Source organism: Gadus macrocephalus, chromosome 22 (assembly GCF_031168955.1).
Source record: "Gadus macrocephalus chromosome 22, ASM3116895v1".
Classification (NCBI taxonomy): Eukaryota; Metazoa; Chordata; class Actinopteri; order Gadiformes; family Gadidae; genus Gadus; species Gadus macrocephalus.
The window spans coordinates 15,083,692-15,105,108 of record NC_082403.1 but is presented as its reverse complement, the minus strand read 5'-3'; the positions used below and the strand labels follow the sequence as shown (position 1 = coordinate 15,105,108).

The following is a 21,417-nucleotide window of genomic DNA, read 5'->3' as shown; positions in this document are numbered from 1 at the left end:
GCCATTCAGGTCCGACCAAAGATAACACAGGTTTCAGGAACACATTTAAAGTGTACGGCTGTTTTGCGAGGGACAATATATATTCAAGGCCGGAGTGGGACTCACTTTCAGCCCGGGAGTTACATGATACCGACAGGCCCATCCGAATGGTAGGGGTTGGGTCGGGTCGGGGTGCTTTTACTATTTATGAGCAACTGAACAATGAAACCCTGTACGTGCCTCCCAACAAACAAAACTAATTGACACACAATTGAATAATCAACTAAAGAACCCATTCTAGTTTCGGAAAAAATAACATAAAATCACAGGGCCTACATATTATAGCACATGTTTTTTCCCATATATCTCCATATGTTGCAATCATAACTTTTGTCCAATAATTACCTGCAATATTACAACTTTTTCCTAGAAACGGCATCCTATCGTTTGCCCTCATAACATTGTGCAGTGTGCACACCTGTAGCACTCTGCTACCTCCTAGACCTGTCTCATCAGCACTAGGCTGACTCAGTTCTGTGGCTGCACAAATAAAAACATTCTGCGCCGCGGCTACATACATGCTAACCCCCTATAACATTTGTACTGACGAAGCATACAGATAATGATGGTTAGTTAGCTACTCTTTCTAAAATCTGCCCATTTTGTTCATCACCTGCAGCGTCTGTTATATATATATATATCAATATATCTGTTATTCTCTAGCATTTCGCTGCATCCTCTTCCAGTGCTATTTTCTTTTTAATTTTTGCCATCTCGGCTCCACCTTTCTCCTTTCTCTTTTTGCTGTCCATCACTTTAAACAAAATGTGTATCCCGTTCCCAGGATAACCTTTACACTCTCTACGAGCCTGCACCAGAGTTCAATGATGCCCTAGGTGTCACGTCTTTAGCTTTCTGACCAATCGCACACCTGGACTTTGGGAGGGGCCGCTCTTTGGCTGTATCAATTGGGGAGGGGCCTCTGATTGGCTGTATCAATTAGGGAGGGGCCACACCTGGGCTGGACCACCTGGAGACAGTGACTGAGAGGGAGACGGTGAGTGAGAGGGAGACAGTGAGTGAGAGGGAGACAGTGACTGAGATGGAGACAGTGAGTGAGAGGGAGACAGTGAGTGAGATGGAGACAGTGAGTGAGAGGGAGACAGTGAGGGAGAGGGAGACAGTGAGTGAGATGGAGACAGTGAGGGAGAGGGAGACAGTGAGTGAGAGGGAGACAGTGAGGGAGAGGGAGACAGTGAGGGAGAGGGAGACAGTGAGTGAGAGGGAGACAGTGAGGGAGAGGGAGACAGTGAGGGAGAGGGAGACAGTGAGTGAGATGGAGACAGTGAGTGAGAGGGAGACAGTGAGGGAGAGGGAGACAGTGAGGGAGAGGGAGACAGTGAGTGAGATGGAGACAGTGAGTGAGATGGAGACAGTGAGTGAGATGGAGACAGTGAGTCAGAGGGAGACAGTGAGTGAGATGGAGACAGTGAGTGAGAGGGAGACAGTGAGTGAGATGGAGACAGTGAGTGAGAGGGAGACAGTGAGTGAGATGGAGACAGTGAGTGAGATGGAGACAGTGAGTGAGATGGAGACAGTGAGTGAGAGGGAGACAGTGAGGGAGAGGGAGACAGTGAGTGAGATGGAGACAGTGAGGGAGAGGGAGACAGTGAGTGAGAGGGAGACAGTGAGTGAGATGGAGACAGTGAGGGAGAGGGAGACAGTGAGTGAGATGGAGACAGTGAGTGAGAGGGAGACAGTGAGTGAGAGGGAGACAGTGAGTGAGATGGAGACAGTGAGTGAGAGGGAGACAGTGAGTGAGATGGAGACAGTGAGTGAGAGGGAGACAGTGAGTGAGATGGAGACAGTGAGTGAGAGGGAGACAGTGAGTGAGATGGAGACAGTGAGTGAGAGGGAGACAGTGAGTGAGAGGGAGACAGTGAGTGAGATGGAGACAGTGAGTGAGAGGGAGACAGTGAGTGAGATGGAGACAGTGAGTGAGATGGAGACAGTGAGTGAGATGGAGACAGTGAGTGAGAGGGAGACAGTGAGTGAGATGGAGACAGTGAGTGAGATGGAGACAGTGAGTGAGATGGAGACAGTGAGTGAGAGGGAGACAGTGAGTGAGAGGGAGACAGTGAGTCAGAGGGAGACAGTGAGTGAGAGGGAGACAGTGAGGGAGAGGAGTGCACAGCTCAGGCAGGCCGGATGGCGCAGAAAGGAACTTTTAGAAAACGCAATATTGTTAGCCCGCAGTAATCAGCCCGGCTGCCCCGGAACGTTGACGGCCCCACCGGGAATACTGACTCTCCTGATTACCACTCCGGCCTTACCCCCATGGACACGCCCGATCTCGTCTGATCTCGGAAGCTAAGCATGGTCGGGCCTGGTTAGTACTTGGATGGGAGACCGCCTGGGAATACCAGGTGCTGTAAGTGGTGTCGGGTGTCTCTTCCCTCTGGCCCCTTCACTCACAGTGTCCCCGTCACGCAGTGACGGGGACACTGTGCTGTGGAAGGTGCCGTCCTTTGGAGGAGACGTAAAACTGAGGTCCTGACTCACTGAGGTCATAAAATATCCCAGGGCACACAAAGAGTAGGGGTTTCCCGGTTGTCCTGGCCCAACCAGGCTCATTCAATCTTGCCACCTAATCATCCTCCTGTATAATTGGCTGACTCATTAATTCCCTCACTCTCCACCTCAGGCTGGTGTGTGGTGAGCGTTAGGGCGCAGATTGGCTGCCGTGCATCACCCAAGTGGGTGCTACACACTGGTGGTGGTTAGTGAGGTCCCCCCTTCACTGTAAAGCGTCTTTGAGTGTCTAGAAAAGCGCAATATAAATTCAATCCATTATTATTATTATTATTATTAAATCAGTGAATATCTCTGCTCTATTCCTCCCTATGGAGCTGTTGATAGGCACCCTGAGCGGCTGACCTCCAGGCTCGTGTCAGAGTGTGCGAGGTCTGTGTGAGCCGCTGCGGTTAAGCCTGGACTGGGGGACATCGCTCTGGGAAGGTGGGTGGGTTTGCATGGAAAAGATGAGGGCATGAAGGGGTTGAGGGCTAGAAGCTGAGGAAGAACAAGAGGAAGGGTACAAGGGTCAGATTGGAGACCGGTGGGTGTGGAAACTTTCCCCTGACAAAAACACTGTGTGCCGTTCCTCTGTGGTTGATGCTCTCGTAAGACCCCCGTGGGCTGCGGGGGGAGAGTGTGTGTGAGTGGACGCAGCAGATGTGCGGGCAGGGGGAGGATTCACGGAGATGTAATTGCTAGCTACGTAATAGCTATGCAGAAGGGGGAAGGTTGCAGAGGAGGGCTGTCAATCAGTGTTGTGCATGTCTGCGGTCTGTGCATCAAACACATGCTAATTGGTCTAGCGAAGGTAGGGGTTGGTGTAGCAACACAGACACAAGGACAAAGGACAGAGCGTATTTGGAGGCTTGTGGGTACAGTTATATGTGGCCTCTCTAAAAGAATACGATGAAAAACAAGGGAACTTCTTCCCTGCATCCCTGAGGACACACATTTGTATTCAAGAGAATGATTATGTATTAGTGGAGATGACCATGGCCATCTGGGCGGGATCGCTTATGCAGCTGTGAGCCAATTAGAGGGCGTCCCTCGTGCAGCCCTGGTGTGCATTTGCATACAAATGCAGAATTCCTCAATTATAATAAATGGTAATAAATGTGTTAAATGTCAAATTCAAAATAGACTAGATATGATTTTTAGCGATTGCAAAACAGCGATATTATTCGAACGAAACAAAACCAAGAATAATTTGTGCGTCAGTTAGCCAAACGCAACACTGGTACGCCTCCATTCCTGGAGCTGTGCCAACAGGGACTACAGCAGGAGACACCGCGGCCTTCTCCCATTTACCCATCATGCATCTGTCTTCCAGGCGCACTACAAGATACAGACCTTTCAGTGAAAAGATCACTGCTAGCAGACATGTCGCCAAAGCTAGCGAGCTATAACGACATGACCAGAGTCTTCCGCAAGGCTAGGCAGCCTGTTGCTAAAGCAAGCCAGCTAGCATCACATGACTTGAGTCTTCCACAAGGCTAGCAGACCTGTTGCTAGAGCTCACAAGCTAGTCTCAGGTTTTGGGGTCGTTGCCTGAAGAGAGGTGTGTTTTTTAGCTTCTCTGGCTGGTTTTCCCAAACTGCTTATCCTATCTTTGATGAGTTGAATGGGTCCATGTTTACAGCCACTGTTCACAACTTCATTACTAGGAGAAGATAAGGAACCAAGTAGTCTGGCTGAACGGAAGTGGACAGCGTCTATTGCCTAGCGTCGGAATTCACCGCTACTCCTCCCCTTCCGGTTGCTGGCGTTCCCGTATTGTGCTCCCCCTCAAACTCGGAAACTAGGCAGTATGGCGAGTTTTGAAGAGGACTTTGACGGTGCTGTAAAGTTGGCATGTTTGGCTCTCGGTTGGATTGAGCCATTTCTGACAGCCTCTGAACGTCAAGAAGTTCCATCAAAATAATTTCCCCCGGCACTATTTTGCATGGACACCGCTGCTGCTTCCCGGGCTTAGCCCCGCCCTAGACGATTGTGATTGGTTTAAAGAAATAAAAACAGGCCCGCCTAGTTTCCCCACGGATAGACGGCTCGAGGTAGCGTGGTTCCAGACCATTCTACTTGCTGTAGTTTGGTGTGGCCTTGCGAGACTAGGAACCAAGCAAACACACCTTCTTTATAGCCAAGGTCTGAGGGGTGGAGACAGACGGGGATGGAGACAAACCCTTCTCTAAAGGACTCTCTCGTGGCTGAGGCTCAAATGAAAGCTTAGCAGGTGCTTAATTTGAGACCTCAGGGAGGCTGGAGCCAGAGGCTGCCTGTCACAACCCTAACACTCTGTAATCACTCACCACACTCACTAATGAATAAATCAACTATTTGAGTCTCTGCAGTGAAAGAAAATACACCCCAGAGACTCATATTTAACTTAGTACCAATTAACACCTCAAGAGTTATTATTTTCTTGATTTATTCTTTGTGTGTTCCAGGGACGCGGGAAGTCAGTCCGAGGGGGGGGTGCTGAGAGAGAATCTATATAATGACGTCATAATAAATGCTGCGCAACATCCGTTGTTTACAGAGACGAGATGAGGGGTGACGTCACATTCAGGGATCCGCTCTGATAAACACTCTACTGGTGTGTAAAAAGAGTTCTGCCAACTAGCCACTGTTATTCACAAACGTTAGCAAATAAACAATGTGGAAATTAGAGTCAACTCGGCTGATACTGGGCTGAATCACACACTAACAACATGCCGACAAGCTGTTGCGGTCCGGGATTATGCACAACGTTATAACAAGGATTCAGGAGGTTATTTCTAAAGGTTTACAAAGGAAAGTGACAATAATAGAAAGCCTTAATTTTCATCCAGACTTACGAGTTGTCTGATATGAGGAAGGTGACGATTTCTCCGTCAAGTGAACCGCCCGTCTTTGCTCTTTTTTTGCCAACCAGTTTACGTGCGGGATTCCAGAATCAAAACGATAACATTCAACGTGTCTATTAATATGGCAGCAACATTTTACACCAGTTTTAGAATGTTCACTACAACAGATGTTGAACACCAACATGCTTAGTATTGATTAGTTCAGAAAACTTTCTCACTTGCAGTTACAGCCAGGGGCCGCTGCAGCACCCTAAGCGCCCCCACTTCCCGCGTCCCTGGGTAACACCGTCGTTTTTTATTGGTCGTCATGAAAAAAAACATAAGGGGTAACACTGTTGTTTTTTATTGGTCGTCATGAAAAAAAACCTAAGGGGTAACACTGTTGTTTTTTATTGGTCGTCATGAAAAAAAACATAAGGGGTAACACTGTTGTTTTTTATTGGTCGTCATGAAAAAAAACATAAAGGGGGTAACACTGTTGTTTTTTTTGGTCGTCATGAAAAAAAACATAAGGGGTAACACTGTTGTTTATTATTTGTAGTCTTGAAAAAAAAAAAAGGGAAATATTAGAAATACACACATACATTTTAATGTCATGTATATCCTCTTTAATGATGATTGATTATTGTGTATTGTCATCGCCTCAGTGGTGCAGTGGGGTGCACTCTGCCTAACCCCCTGGAGACCGGGGTTCAAGTCCGGTTGATGACCTCTGTTGGAAGTTTCTTTTCTCTATTTCATGCGAATTATAAAGTCAAGTATAACCTTTGTGATGACTTTAAACGGTGTCTTGATGGTGCATTGTTGAGTTCGGAGGTTAACACTCTAAACAGCTCATGTTCCGATCCCTGCAAAAACGTTGACAGGGGTGCCACTGTCGTTTTTTATTGGTCAACATGGAAAAAACATGAGGGGCAACTCTGTCGTTTTTTATCGGCCGTCATGAAATAAATATAAGGGGAAAACACTGTTGATATTTATCAAATAAAACATAGGGGGTGACACTGTCGTTTTTCTTTGGTCGTCATGAAAAAAACCATAAGGGGTAACACTGTTGTTTTTTATTGGTCGTCATAAAAGAAAACGTAAGGGGTAACACTGTTGTTTTTTATTGGACGTCATGAAAAAAAACATAAGGGGTAACGCTGTTGTCGTTGTCAAATAAAATATAAGGGGTAACACTGTCGTTTTTTTATCAGTCATCATGAAAAAAACAAGGGGTAACACTGTCGTTTTTTTTCATGACGACCAATAAAAAACGACAGTGTTACCCCTTGTGGTTTTTTTTCATGACGACCAAAGAAAAACAAGTGTTACCCCCTATGTTTTATTTGATAAATATCGACAGTGTTACCCCTTAAGTTTATTTCATGACGACCAATAAAAAACAGCAGTCTTACCCCTTATGTTTTTTTTCATGACGACCAATAAAAACGACAGTGTTACCCCTTATGTTTTTTTTCATGACGGCCAATAAAAAACGACTGTGTAACACTGTCGTTTTTATCAAATGAAACATGAGGGGTGACACTGTCGTTTTTCTTTGGTAGTCACGAAAAAAACCATAAGGGGTAACACTGTTCCTTTTTTTATTGGTCGTCATGAAAAAAAACACAAGGGGTAACACTGTTCCTTTTTTTATTGGTCGTCATGAAAAAAAACATAAGGGGTAACATTGTTGTTCTTTATTGGTTGTCATGAAAAAAAACATAAGGGGTAACCATGTTGTTTTTTATTGGTCGTCATGAAAAAAAACATAAGGCGTAACACTGTTGTTTATTATTTGTCGTCTTGAAAAAAAAACATTAGGGAAATAATAGAAATACACACATACATTTTAATGTCATGTATATCCTCTTTATTGATGATTGATTATTGTGAATTGTCATCGCCTCAGTGGTGCAGTGGGGTGCACTCTGCCTAACCCTCTCAAGACCGGGGTTCAAGTCCGGAAGATGACCTCTATTGGAAGTTTCTTTTCTCTATTTCATGCGAATTATAAAGTCAAGTATAACCTTTGTGATGACTTTAAACGGTGTCTTGATGGTGCATTGTTAAGTTCGGAGGTTAATACTCTAAACAGCTCATGTTCCGATCCCTGCAAAAACATCGACCGGGGTGCCACTGTCGTTTTATATTGGTCAACATGGAAAAAACATGAGGGGTAACTCTGTCGTCTTTTATCGGCCGTCATGAAATAAATATAAGGGGAAAACACTGTCGATATTTATCAAATAAAACATAGGGGGTGACACTGTTGTTTTTCTTTGGTCGTCATGAAAAAAAACACAAGGGGTAACACTGTCGTTTTTATCAAATGAAACAAGAGAGGTAACACTGTCGTTTTTATCAAATGAAACATAAGGGGTAACACTGTCGTTTTTCTTTGGTCGTCATGAAAAAAACCATAAGGGGTAACACTGTTGTTTTTTATTGGTCGTCATGAAAGGAAACATAAGGGGTAACACTGTTGTTTTTTATTGGTCGTCATGAAAAAAAACATAAGGGGTAACACTGTTGTTTTTTATTGGTCGTCATGAAAAAAACCATAAGGGGTAACACTGTTGTCTTTGTCAAATAAAATATAAGGGGTAACACTGTCGTTTTTTATCAGTCATCAAGAAAAAAACAAGGGGTAACACTGTCGTTTTTTTTCATGACGACCAATAAAAACGACAGTGTTACCCCTTATGTTTTTTTTCATGACGACAAATAAAAAACGACAGTGTAACACTGTCGTTTTAATCAAATGAAACATGAGGGGTGACATTGTCATTTTTCTTTGGTAGTCACGAAAAAAACCATAAGGGGTAACACTGTTGTTTTTTATTGGTCGTCATGAAAGAAAACATAAGGGGTAACACTGTTGTTTTTTATTGGTCGTCATGAAAAAAAGACATAAGGGGTAACACTGTTGTCTTTGTCAAATAAAATATAAGGGGTAACACTGTCGTTTTTTATCAGTCATCATGAAAAAAACAAGGGGTAACACTGTTGTTTTTTTTCATGACGACCATTAAAAAACGACAGTGTTACCCCTTGTGGTTTTTTTCATGACGACCAAAGAAAAACAACAGTGTTACCCCCTATGTTTTATTTGATAAATATCGACAGTGTTACCCCTTATGTTTATTTCATGACGACCAATAAAAAACAGCAGTCTTACCCCTTATGTTTTTTTTCATGACGACCAATAAAAACGACAGTGTTACCCCTTATGTTTTGTTTCATGACGGCCAATAAAAAACGACAGTGTAACACTGTCGTTTTTATCAAATGAAACATGAGGGGTGACACTGTCGTTTTTCTTTGGTAGTCACGAAAAAAACCATAAGGGGTAACACTGTTCCTTTTTTTATTGGTCGTCATGAAAAAAAACATAAGGGGTAACACTGTTCCTTTTTTTATTGGTCGTCATGAAAAAAAACATAAGGGGTAACATTGTTGTTTTTTATTGGTCGTCATGAAAAAAAACATAAGGGGCAACCATGTTGTTTTTTATTGGTCGTCATGAAAAAAAACATAAAGGGGGTAACACTGTTGTTTTTTTTGGTCGTCTTGAAAAAAAACCATTAGGGAAATAATATAATTACACACATACATTTTAATGTCATGTATATCCTCTTTATTGATGATTGATTTTTGTGTATTGTCATCGCCTCAGTGGTGCAGTGGGGTGCGCTCTGCCTAACCCCCTCGAGACCGGGGTTCAAGTCCGGTTAATGACCTCTGTTGGAAGTTTCTTTTCTCTATTTCATGCGAATTATAAAGTCAAGTATAACCTTTGTGATGACATTAAACGGTGTCTTGATGGTGCATTGTTAAGTTCGGAGGTTAACACTCGAAACAGCTCATGTTCCGATCCCTGCAAAAACGTCGACCGGGGTGTCACTGTCGTTTTTTATTGGTCAACATGGAAAAAACATGAGGGGTAACTCTGCCGTTTTTTATCGGCCGTCATGAAATAAATATAAGGGGAAAAGACTGTCGATATTTATCAAATAAAACATAGGGGGTGACACTGTTGTTTTTCTTTGGTCGTCATGAAAAAAAACACAAGGGGTAACACTGTCGTTTTTAGCAAATGAAACATGGGGGGTAACACTGTCGTTTTTCTTTGGTCGTCATGAAAAAAACCATAAGGGGTAACACTGTTGTTTTTTATTGGTCGTCATGAAAGAAAACATAAGGGGTAACACTGTTGTTTTTTATTGGTCGTCATGAAAAAAAACATAAGGGGTAACACTGTTCTTTTTTTTTGGTCGTCATGAAAAAAAACATAAGGGGTAACACTGTTGTCTTTGTCAAATAAAATATAAGGGGTAACACTGTCGTTTTTTATCAGTCATCAAGAAAAAAACAAGGGGTAACACTGTCGTTTTTTTTCATGATGACCAATTAAAAACGACAGTGTTACACTGTCGTTTTTATCAAATGAAACATGAGGGGTGACACTGTCATTTTTCTTTGGTAGTCACGAAAAAAACCATAAGGGGTAACACTGTTGTTTTTTGTTGGTGGTCATGAAAGGAAACATAAGGGGTAACACTGTTGTTTTTTATTGGTCGCCATGAAAGAAAACATAAGGGGTAACACTGTTGTTTTTTATTGGTCGTCATGAAAAAAAACATAAGGGGTAACACTGTTGTCTTTGTCAAATAAAATATAAGGGGTAACACTGTCGTTTTTTTTCATGACGACCAATAAAAACGACAGTGTTACCCCTTATGTTTTTTTTCATGACGACCAATAAAAAACCACAGTGTAACACTGTCGTGTTTATCAAATGAAACATGAGGGGTGACACTGTCGTTTTTCTTTGGTAGTCACGAAAAAAACCAAAAGGGGTAACACTGTTCCTTTTTTTATTGGTCGTCATGAAAAAAAACATAAAGGGGGTAACACTGTTGTTTTTTTTGGTCGTCATGAAAAAAAACAAAAGGGGTAACACTGTTCCTTTTTTCTTTGGTCGTCATGAAAAAAAACATAAAGGGGGTAACACTGTTGTTTTTTTTGGTCGTCATGAAAAAAAACATAAGGGGTAACACTGTTCCTTTTTTTATTGGTCGTCATGAAAAAAAACATAAAGGGGGTAACACTGTTGTTTTTTTTGGTCGTCATGAAAAAAAACAAAAGGGGTAACACTGTTCCTTTTTTCTTTGGTCGTCATGAAAAAAAACATAAAGGGGGTAACACTGTTGTTTTTTTTGGTCGTCATGAAAAAAAACATAAGGGGTAACACTGTTGTTTATTATTTGTCGTCTTGAAAAAAAAACATTAGGGAAATAATAGAAATACACACATACATTTTAATGTCATGTATATCCTCTTTATTGATTATTGTGTATTGTCATCGCCTCAGTGGTGCAGTGGGGTGCACTCTGCCTAACCCCCTGAAGACCGGGGTTCAAGTCCGGTTGAAGACCTCTGTTGGAAGTTTCTTTTCTCCATTTCATGCAAATTATAAAGTCAAGTATAACCTTTGTGATGACTTTAAACGGTGTCTTGATGGTGCATTGTTAAGTTCGGTGGTTAACACTCTAAACAGCTCATGTTCCGATCCCTGCAAAAACGTAGACCGGGGTGCCACTGTCGTTTTTTATTGGTCAACATGGAAAAAACATGAGGGGTAACTCTGTCGTCTTTTATCGGCCGTCATGAAATAAATATAAGGGGAAAACACTGTCGTTATTTATCAAATAAAACATAGGGGGTGACACTGTTGTTTTTCTTTGGTCGTCATGAAAAAAAACCCAAGGGGTAACACTGTCGTTTTTATCAAATGAAACAAGAGGGGTAACACTGTCGTTTTTATCAAATGAAACATAAGGGGTAACACTGTCGTTTTTCTTTGGTCGTCATGAAAAAAACCATAAGGGGTAACACTGTTGTTTTTTATTGGTCGTCATGAAAGGAAACATAAGGGGTAACACTGTTGTTTTTTATTGGTCGTCATGAAAGAAAACATAAGGGGTAACACTGTTGTTTTTTATTGGTCGTCATGAAAAAAAACATAAGGGGTAACACTGTTGTCTTTGTCAAATAAAATATAAGGGGTAACACTGTCGTTTTTTATCAGTCATCAAGAAAAAAACAAGGGGTAACACTGTCGTTTCTTTTCATGACGACCAATAAAAACGACAGTGTTACCCCTTATGTTTTTTTTCATGACGACCAATAAAAAACGACAGTGTAACACTGTCGTTTTTATCAAATGAAACATGAGGGGTGACACTGTTATTTTTCTTTGGTAGTCACGAAAAAAACCATAAGGGGTAACACTGTTGTTTTTTATTGGTCGTCATGAAAGAAAACATAAGGGGTAACACTGTTGTTTTTTATTGGTCGTCATGAAAAAAAACATAAGGGGTAACACCGTTGTCTTTGTCAAATAAAATATAAGGGGTAACACTGTCGTTTTTTATCAGTCATCATGAAAAAAACAAGGGGTAACACTGTCGTTTTTTTTCATGACGACCATTAAAAAACGACAGTGTTACCCCTTGTGTTTTTTTTCATGACGACCAAAGAAAAACAACAGTGTAACCCCCTATGTTTTATTTGATAAATATCGACAGTGTTACCCCTTATGTTTATTTCATGACGACCAATAAAAAACAGCAGTCTTACCCCTTATGTTTTTTTTCATGACGACCAATAAAAACGACAGTGTAACACTGTCGTTTTTATCAAATGAAATATAAGGGGAAAACACTGTCGATATTTATCAAATAAAACATAGGGGTTGACACTGTTGTTTTTCTTTGGTCGTCATGAAAAAAAACCCAAGGGCTAACACTGTCGTTTTTATCAAATGAAACAAGAGGGGTAACACTGTCGTTTTTATCAAATGAAACATAAGGGGTAACACTGTCGTTTTTCTTTGGTCGTCATGAAAAAAACCATAAGGGGTAACACTGTTGTTTTTTATTGGTCGTCATGAAAGGAAACATAAGGGGTAACACTGTTGTTTTTTATTGGTCGTCATGAAAGAAAACATAAGGGGTAACACTGTTGTTTTTTATTGGTCGTCATGAAAAAAAACATAAGGGGTAACACTGTTGTCTTTGTCAAATAAAATATAAGGGGTAACACTGTCGTTTTTTATCAGTCATCAAGAAAAAAACAAGGGGTAACACTGTCGTTTCTTTTCATGACGACCAAAAAAAACGACAGTGTTACCCCTTATGGTTTTTTTCGTGACTACCAAAGAAAAACGACAGTGTCACCCCTCATGTTTGATTTGATAAAAACGACAGTGTTACACTGTCGTTTTTTATTGGTCGTCATGAAAAAAAACATAAGGGGTAACACTGTTGTTTTTTATTGGTCGTCATGAAAGAAAACATAAGGGTAACACTGTTGTTTTTTATTGGTCGTCATGAAAAAAAACATAAGGGGTAACACTGTTGTCTTTGTCAAATAAAATATAAGGGGTTACACTGTCGTTTTTTATCAGTCATCAAGAAAAAAACAAGGGGTAACACTGTCGTTTTTTTTCATGACGACCAATAAAAACGACAGTGTTACCCCTTATGTTTTTTTTCATGACGACCAATAAAAAACGACAGTGTAACACTGTCGTTTTTATCAAATGAAACATGAGGGGTGACACTGTCGTTTTTCTTTGGTAGTCACGAAAAAAACCATAAGGGGTAACACTGTTCCTTTTTTTATTGGTCGTCATGAAAAAAAACATAAGGGGTAACATGTAGTTTACCGTGTCCCTAACTCGCTGAACATCGCCCGTAGACACTTGGATATTAACTCACCTTTCTGTATTTTTTTTTACCAGGTATACATTGCATAACTTATTCAGACTTTATTCCCATCTCAGGATGACTATTGTGTGGGGTTGGGTGTTGTTCTCTAAATTTAGTTGCTGCATTTCTGCTTCTGTCCCACTTTAGATCAAGGTGTAAATTCTGTCAGACTTCGTACAATGACAATGTAACATGAATAACATTGTATTTTGTCCTTTTTTTATTGGTCGTCATGAAAAAAAACATAAGGGGTAACACTGTTGTTTTTTATTGGTCGTCATGAATAAAAACATAAGGGGTAACACTGTTCCTTTTTTTATTGGTCGTCATGAAAAAAAACATAAGGGGTAACACTGTTGTTTTTTATTGGTCGTCATGAATAAAAACATAAGGGGTAACACTGTCGTTTTTATCAAATGAACCGTAAAAAAAACGGTCGTTTTTTATCTGTGGTCGTGAAAAACCCATAAGGGGTAACACTGTTGAAAAGTATCGAATAAAACATAGGGGGTAACACCAGGGACGCGGGAAGTCAGTCCAAGGGGGGGGGGGGGGGGGTGCTGAGAGAGAGTCTATATAATGACGTCATAATAAATGCTGCGCAACATTCAGGGCTCCGCTCTGATAAACACTCTACTGGTGTGTAAAAAGAGTTCTGCCAACTAGCCACTGTTATTCACAAACGTCAGCAAGTAAACAATGTGGAAATTAGAGTCAACTCGGCTGATACTGTGCTGAATTTCACACTATAACAACATGCCGACAAGCTGTTGCGGTCCGGGATTATACACAGCGTTATAACAAGGATTCAGAAGGTTATTTCTAAAGGTTTAAAAGGAGAGTGACAATAAAAGAAAGCCTTTATTTTCATCCAGAGTTACGAGTTGTCTGATATGAGGAAAGTGACGGTTTCTCCGTCAAGTGAACCGTCCGTCTCTGCTCTTTTTTTGCCAACCAGTTTACGTGCAGGATTCCAGAATCATGACGATAACATTCAACGTGTCTATTAATATGGCAGCAACATTTTACACCAGTTTTAGAATGTTCACTACAACAGATGTTGAACACCAACATGCTTATGTAAAATCAGCATAGTACGATATTCAGCTATCGACAGTTCTGCGTTGTGCGTCATAGCCTACGTCAGCCTACGCTGCAGCACCCTAAGAACCCCCACTTCCCGCGTCCCTGTGTTCTTAAACTTTAAACGGGACACATTATGAAAACAACACTTCTACAATTCAGAAGCAGGGATATTCGATACAGAAATAGATGTCTAAATTGTCAGTTTGCCATGTGACTGCCTGGCAGGGAGTGCGGCGGAGCTGCTGGACTACCCCCGAAGCTCTGGTGGCAGTCCGGCAGCTCAGCTCCGGGAGTACAATCCCTTTCTCCTCCACGTCAACTTTCAATATGGACTTCAGAGAGTGAAGACCAAAGTTCCTTTTCCCAAATTCTTCTCAACCATGGCTTAGATAGTCTTTAGTCTTTACTTGTTGTGGAAGTGCCAGATACGTCAGACGCAGTTTTTATGATTCATAATATCATCCGAGACGCACATAGCTTTTGGCAGTTATTATTATTATTATATTATATTATATTATATTATATTATATAGAGCTCCGGGAGTCCGCAAATGGCAACAATCCCTTCTCCTCCATGCTGTGGTTCAGTCTGACAGCTCATTGGTCAATGGGCAGCAGCTCATTTGCATTAAATCTGCAGACACCAGAAACAGCGCATTCTGAAGGGACTGAAACAGAGGGGAAAAGCGGTAGGTGAGATTTATTTTCCTAACAGCTATTTTCAGCAAATAGCTTCAAAAACATGTTTTCTGGAAGTCATATACTATGTTAACTTGTTGGGAAAACACCATAATGTGTCACCTTTAAGGTTTTTTAATTGAACAGTAAGCCCTTTGGGATGAACCACCTGGTTTTCGTAAGGGTCTTATGTGAACACGATCAACACAGAGCAGACACACATTGAGACACCAATACTAACTGCCCCCCCCCCCCCCTACCCTACCCCCCCCCCCCTACCCCCCCCCCCTACCCCCCCCCCCCCCCTAACCCCCCCCCCCCCCCTACCCCCCCCCCCCCTACCCCCCACCCACCGTCCCTCCCCCTACCCCCCCCCCCCCTACCCCCCCCCCCCTACCCCCCCCCCCCCTACCCCCCACCCACCGTCCCTCCCCCTACCCCCCCCCCCCTACCCCCCCCCCTACCCCCCCCCCCCTACCCCCCCCCCCCTACCCCCCACCCACCGTCCCTCCCCCTACCCCCCCCCCCCTACCCCCCCCCTCCTACCCCCCCCCCCCCTACCCCCCACCCACCGTCCCTCCCCTACCCCCCCCCCCCTACCCCCCCCCCCCTACCCCCCCCCCCCCTACCGTGTACCAGTCCAACATGTAATACAAATTATATGGCTACAATATCCTCGCCAGCAAATATGGTCGGTGAACGTAAGGAAGTGAACACATTCTAAAGGACAACTGTGTTTCAAACACCAATAGTGTGTAGAATAATGCGTATTCATAGCTCAGGAGAAGCTCTGTGTTCAGTTTTTTACATTTTATCGTTGTTGACATGACACAAATTCCTCGCTCGCTATGGCTACAGTCCACAATGTCCACCGTTCAAAGTAACTGGGTCATGTTTTTCTCCCTGATAAAGGCAATCAGAAGTCAACCCAGCAGTAGCATGGCATGTTTGAGGACCCCGTTCTGAGCATCTCCACCTGAAGCCACAACAGGGGTCACAGTAGCACTGATATATATAACTGATATATCTCCACAGGGAAGAATTCATCAAATATCCCTGCTGGAGCACCGCGGTAGAATCTGCAGATGTCTCAGCCTTATAGCTGAGGAGGTCGTTTCAGGTCTGATAAGGTAAGAACTCACTTTAAACACACACACACACACTTTTATCATATACTATGCAATTAGCATGTACACTATGTCTAAATATCATTCTTAGTATTGCTACGATTATTTGTTTCATTTATGATATTCATTTATTTCCCGCTATTTCATCTCAAGTTTTGAATGCGCCAAATTAGAAATTGTAGTTTCTGTCTCTTTTCTCTTTTCTGGCTCCTATGGTGAAATAAAGTGCCCACCCAGCAGTGAGTTGGAGAGCGGGTCTCTTGCAGTACTTCTGTCAGACCCTGTCCAGCAGAACAACCACTGCTGGGGGAGGGATAACACGTCACCACCTGCCCCTCTTGTGTGGACCTCCAGCCGGTCCGTGACATCATGACACTGCTAATGCACGGCTGTAACAAGCGGCCAAAGGCTCGCTCACCATTATGGAACCTCCTTCTGGGATGGATAGTGACAGGGGACATTTATTTAAATTAAGGTCTTTGGAGATCGAAATTGCCATTTAAAGCTTTTAACAGTCGGATGACGGCGGATACATCCTAATTCAGTGACACCTGCACACAAAGGAAGGCCACTTTATCGTGTTTTGAAACATTTGAAACATTTAAGCAAAGAGGTGAGCTCTTTTTTTGGGTCCTCTAAGTGCAGCTGTTTCGTTTTTTGATATAGCAGTCATCTCTCTTTGTTCCACAAACCTTGAGAGAGGGGTGACTTGTCATGCCAGAATATTATCTTTGCCTACACGCTTTCCATTTACTGCTTTCATTTGGACCGTGTCTGAACTTAGGTAACCCCCCCCCACACCCCCACTCAGAGATGAGATCAAAAATGTTCACCATCGCTGAACTAAAATGTACTTTATCATTTATAATTGAACATCAACGCCCGTATTATTTAAAAAGTTGGATGGGAGTTTAACTAATGATTGTGTGGCATATGCACATGTCTATTTCAGAGGGATCAAGGTTTGCACGACAACAACATTGAGCTGAGGTTTGCAGTTGAATGCAGGTTTTCTAAAGAGACAGACTTGTGTTAGAGATACCAACAAACAGTGTAGAAGATATCTGCAGACAATTTGTTATTTAGATATAAACCTTAAAACATAGTTGTAATTCAAAACTCTACAGCTACAGTCAAACACACAATGACCTGCAGAAGTCACCTGCCTTTCAGGACTGAAAAGAAGCTTAAAATATGATATTAAATGTATATTTCAGGACAAATATTAAGAGTACTCTGAAGATTAGAGCAAAGCAAAGGGGATGTGTTAAAGACTAAACATTTGTTCACTAAACTCTGCTCAATAATCAAGTGAAACCTTTTTCTTGGAGGTTTTTTGATCAATGGAGGCGTTTTCTACAGGAAACATTTAGGACATCATAACTGGGTTTAAATTGAATCGAAGGATTCCTCATAATCTCTATGTGCTACGACATAAAGCTCCTCATTGGCTGGATGTCTGGCCAGAGCAGTGGAGGTGGGGTTGAAAGGAGCACATGTGAAATAGAAAGGCTCCCTGCAGCAGCCTGAATCCTGTTGTGAAGCTGCATCAGAGGACATTGTTCAGCTGCTGCGTCCACATGCCCCCGTCCCAGGAAGCCTCAACAAGGACGCGCGGGCTGTCATATGGGCTGTCACTCAGCAAAAAACACATTGATTTGTGTCGCACAATTATGGTGCTGCGGCAACTCAAAGTACTTCACATAAGGCAGGGGGCTGTTCTATGGGCTAAGCCGTTTTTTCAATTTGAAAAGTTTAGAAACACACACAAACACAGACACAGATACACATACACATAGACACACACACACACACACACACACACACACACGCACACGCACGCACGCACGCACGCACGCACACACACACACACACACACACACACACACACACACACACACACACACACACACACACACACACACACACACACAGCCAGGTGCAGCATGGTGGGCAGGGGGGGAGGGGGCTGCAGGGTTAGACAGTACCATGGCCATGTGGGGCGTAGCTCTCTGCTGGTCCACAGGGGAGAAGCAGCCTCATATATCTCTACTTGGTCCAAAACGCGACATAGTGTGGGTTCAAGGACATCAGGATTGAGAGGAGGAATCGACTGGTTTCCTTTGATACGGGGCCACCATCAGTATGCAGCCGCCACAGAGTGTCTGAGGGCCCCGGGGCCACTGCCGAGGACCTGGGTAATTTATGGTCCACTTTACCATTCCACATGTGCTTCTATTCTCCATTGGGAGCAGAGCAGATTTGTGTAGCTGAAGTTCCTTCAGAGGAGGTGGTTGAGCAGGGTTTGAAATGAACAATGTGTTACTCTGTCCGAAGTCAAGGGTCATTGTTGTCAGGATTATACTAACTATGGATCCAAAAACCTTCAAGTCTCCCCACATGAAAAAATTCTATAGTTTACTATAGTAAATAAACTATAGTATACCCTATATATACTATAGTAAATATTGTAGTGTTTTTAAACCTTACTATAGTAGTTTTACTACAGTAAACTATAGTATACTACAGAAAATTCTATAGTTTACTATAGTAAATAAACTACAGTACATATACTATAGTAAATATTGTAGTGTTTTTTAACCTTACTATAGTAGTTTTACTACAGTAAACTATAGTATACTACAGAAAATTCTATAGTTTACTATAGTAAATAAACTACAGTACATATACTATAGTAAATATTGTAGTGTTTTTGAACCTTACTATAGTAGTTTTACTACAGTAAACTACAGAAAACTGCAGTTTTATTACTACAGTATACCACATATATACTACTACAGTAAACTATAGTATGCTACAGAAAACTGCAGTTTTATTACTACAGTATACTACATTATATACTACTACAGTTTACTACATAAACTACAATCTACTGAAGTAAATTATAGAACTTTTATTATACTTTTATTTTGCTATAGAATACTACAATTACGATACCATAGTACTATATATACTGCATTACAATAACTGCATTATGCAGTATTTTGTTGTTCTTTTAACTATGTCATTGTACTTTACCTAATGGATATTTTCAACTGTATCACTTTTTGTTGTTGCCATTTTTAACCATAGTGCTGTAACAATAATTCACTGCACATAAATTAGGCTTACAACCACCATTAACACAGTGTTTTCTACAGACTGCTAAAATACAAAAAAAAATAGAACAAAAGTTTAACTTTCTTTTAACAGTTGATAATTTATTGTTTCTGAAATTTGGCAGCATTGTTCAGCTTTTGTCGTATAAATGCTTTTATGTTCGTATCAGTTACGTAGGTGAACTTCAACTTTGCAGCATCTGTGGGAATACACACACACACACACAAACACATACACGAAAGATGAGCATGAGAATGAGGGTATCACTCAACCAACATCTTTTCTCATTTCTATATACCTACTTGTTATTTCAACAAGGTCCTGTTTGGCTAGGCCAGGTTTTCCTTCTGTGCAGCTGCTGGATGACTGGCCAGTCACTGAATGGCCTGCCATATATTCCCTGGTATACATCCCATGTAGGAGATCATTTATGAACTTCTGGGGGCTTTGGAAGGAGCAGCGCTCCACAAGTCCTTTTGGAATGACCTTTAATGCAAGTAGATAACATTACCACAAATCTACTTCAACATACATTGGTTTGTTGAAGGCGTACTTGCGCAATAGTGCCTTCACGAGCTCTCATTCCACACCGTACGAGACAGACACTGATAGCGTGAACCTGTCTCTGCATCTCGGACATCGCTTCCCTTTCATTCCAACCCGTGTTTAACGCTAGTCTCCCTTCTCTGCCGAATTAATTTTTGAAGAATAAGAATCAGTTTTTAATATCCTTAAATGTGATGTATGCCTCTGAATCGTGTGATGTGTCAGATCAGCTGCGTTTTTGGGGATAAAATGGGAGCGATGACATGACAGTAGTCATCTCTCTTATTTTAACCCCAAAAATATATAATAATATAATTATTATTATTATTATTATCACACCGTTGGTCTCCCACCATATGCTGTCATCATCACAAATGATCTGTCCCTAAAAGTTAATATCCACCATCCCCCCTGGCTTTTTTTTACAACTCGACCACTTATCGTAATAACTCGAGAACTGTGGTCTGGGTCTGAACATGCACAGAACTTTGACACTCATTTTCAATTTAACACAGCCCGACTTGACACCAGAGGATGGAACAAATGAAACAGAATCCGCTGAAATGGATGACGATGAGCAGTGTTTCACAGTGAGTATTTTTGTGATTGGAGATGTTATTTTGTGTGATGAACTAACGACAATAAAATCATGAGTTACGAAATGCAATGCATTGTTTCTGTCTGCATCTCTTTGCACAGAACATCTTCAACGATCCTGAAATCCAAGAGCAACCCATCTACTCTGGTGCATCAATTAACCGTGGACAGCTACTGTGCCTCATTCTGGCCTTCATCTTGAAGCATAGCATTAGTGGCAGTGGATTAAAAGATTTGTTGGATCTTTTAAATATTGTAGCACCTGGATGTGCCCCCACAAGTAAATACTACTTTGACAAATCTTTCTTTAATTTGGCAAAACAATTCGAAATTCACCATTACTGTATAATTTGCTCGCAATATATAGGTAAGTTGTTTACCCCTTGCTGCAGTGACGGAAATGTTGATGGCTGATGGATAGTAAACAAAAATGAAGGGTATTATTTTCTCGTAATGCCCTTACGGCAACAACTGAAGGAGCTCTTCCAAAACACTACTTTCTACAAGTTCTTAAACGACAACAAAACAAATATGGGCATGGGGGACATTCACCTGCCTGCATTCACAATGGGACAAAAGCCTGCCTTTTGAGGTGTATGTACACCTCAAAACTTAAAACCTTTGTTGATACCCTTGACAACATTTCACTTTCATTTAATATTGATGGGGCTTCAGTTTTTAAATCATCCAATTACTCAATTTGGCCAATTATCTGCACAGTCAATGAACTTCCATCTACTATCCGTGGAAAGTATGCTCTTCTACATTCCCTTTGGTTTAGTTCTAAACCCGAAATGCCAACACTGGCATTTCGGGTCTCTCGGACATTGTCCGAGAGACACTATTGGAAGGCATCTGAATGGAGGGCATTTCTTTTATTTTATTCCCCCATTCTTTTGAAAACAGTTTTACCCCCGGTTTATTATAATCACTGGCTATTACTTGTCTTCTCCATCTACACACTCCTCCAGGATAATATCCAAAAAGCTGATCTTTTGCATGCTTCCTCTTGTCTTACGCGTTTTGTTGTCGACGTACAAGAGCTTTATGGAAAATGTTATGTATCTTATAATGTTCACTGCTTAACCCATCTTAGCAACGC

General features: G+C 41.8%; 2 long non-coding RNA genes and 1 other non-coding gene across 3 annotated transcripts; 2 read left to right on the top strand and 1 right to left on the bottom strand.

Annotated features, from left to right (window-relative positions):
• The first annotated feature begins 2,298 nt into the window (after positions 1 to 2,298).
• On the top strand, positions 2,299 to 2,418 carry LOC132451776 (5S ribosomal RNA). Its single transcript, XR_009524227.1, has one exon. It is a non-coding gene; the product is annotated as a 5S ribosomal RNA (ribosomal RNA).
• Positions 2,419 to 18,964: 16,546 nt separating this feature from the next.
• On the bottom strand, positions 18,965 to 19,695 carry LOC132451269 (uncharacterized). Its single transcript, XR_009524023.1, has 2 exons — positions 19,475 to 19,695; positions 18,965 to 19,371 (listed from the first exon to the last, which is right to left on the bottom strand). It is a non-coding gene; the product is annotated as an uncharacterized LOC132451269 (long non-coding RNA).
• Positions 19,696 to 20,035: 340 nt separating this feature from the next.
• LOC132451676 (uncharacterized) lies at positions 20,036 to 20,566 on the top strand. Its single transcript, XR_009524180.1, has 2 exons — positions 20,036 to 20,308; positions 20,418 to 20,566. It is a non-coding gene; the product is annotated as an uncharacterized LOC132451676 (long non-coding RNA).
• The last annotated feature ends 851 nt before the right edge of the window (positions 20,567 to 21,417 follow it).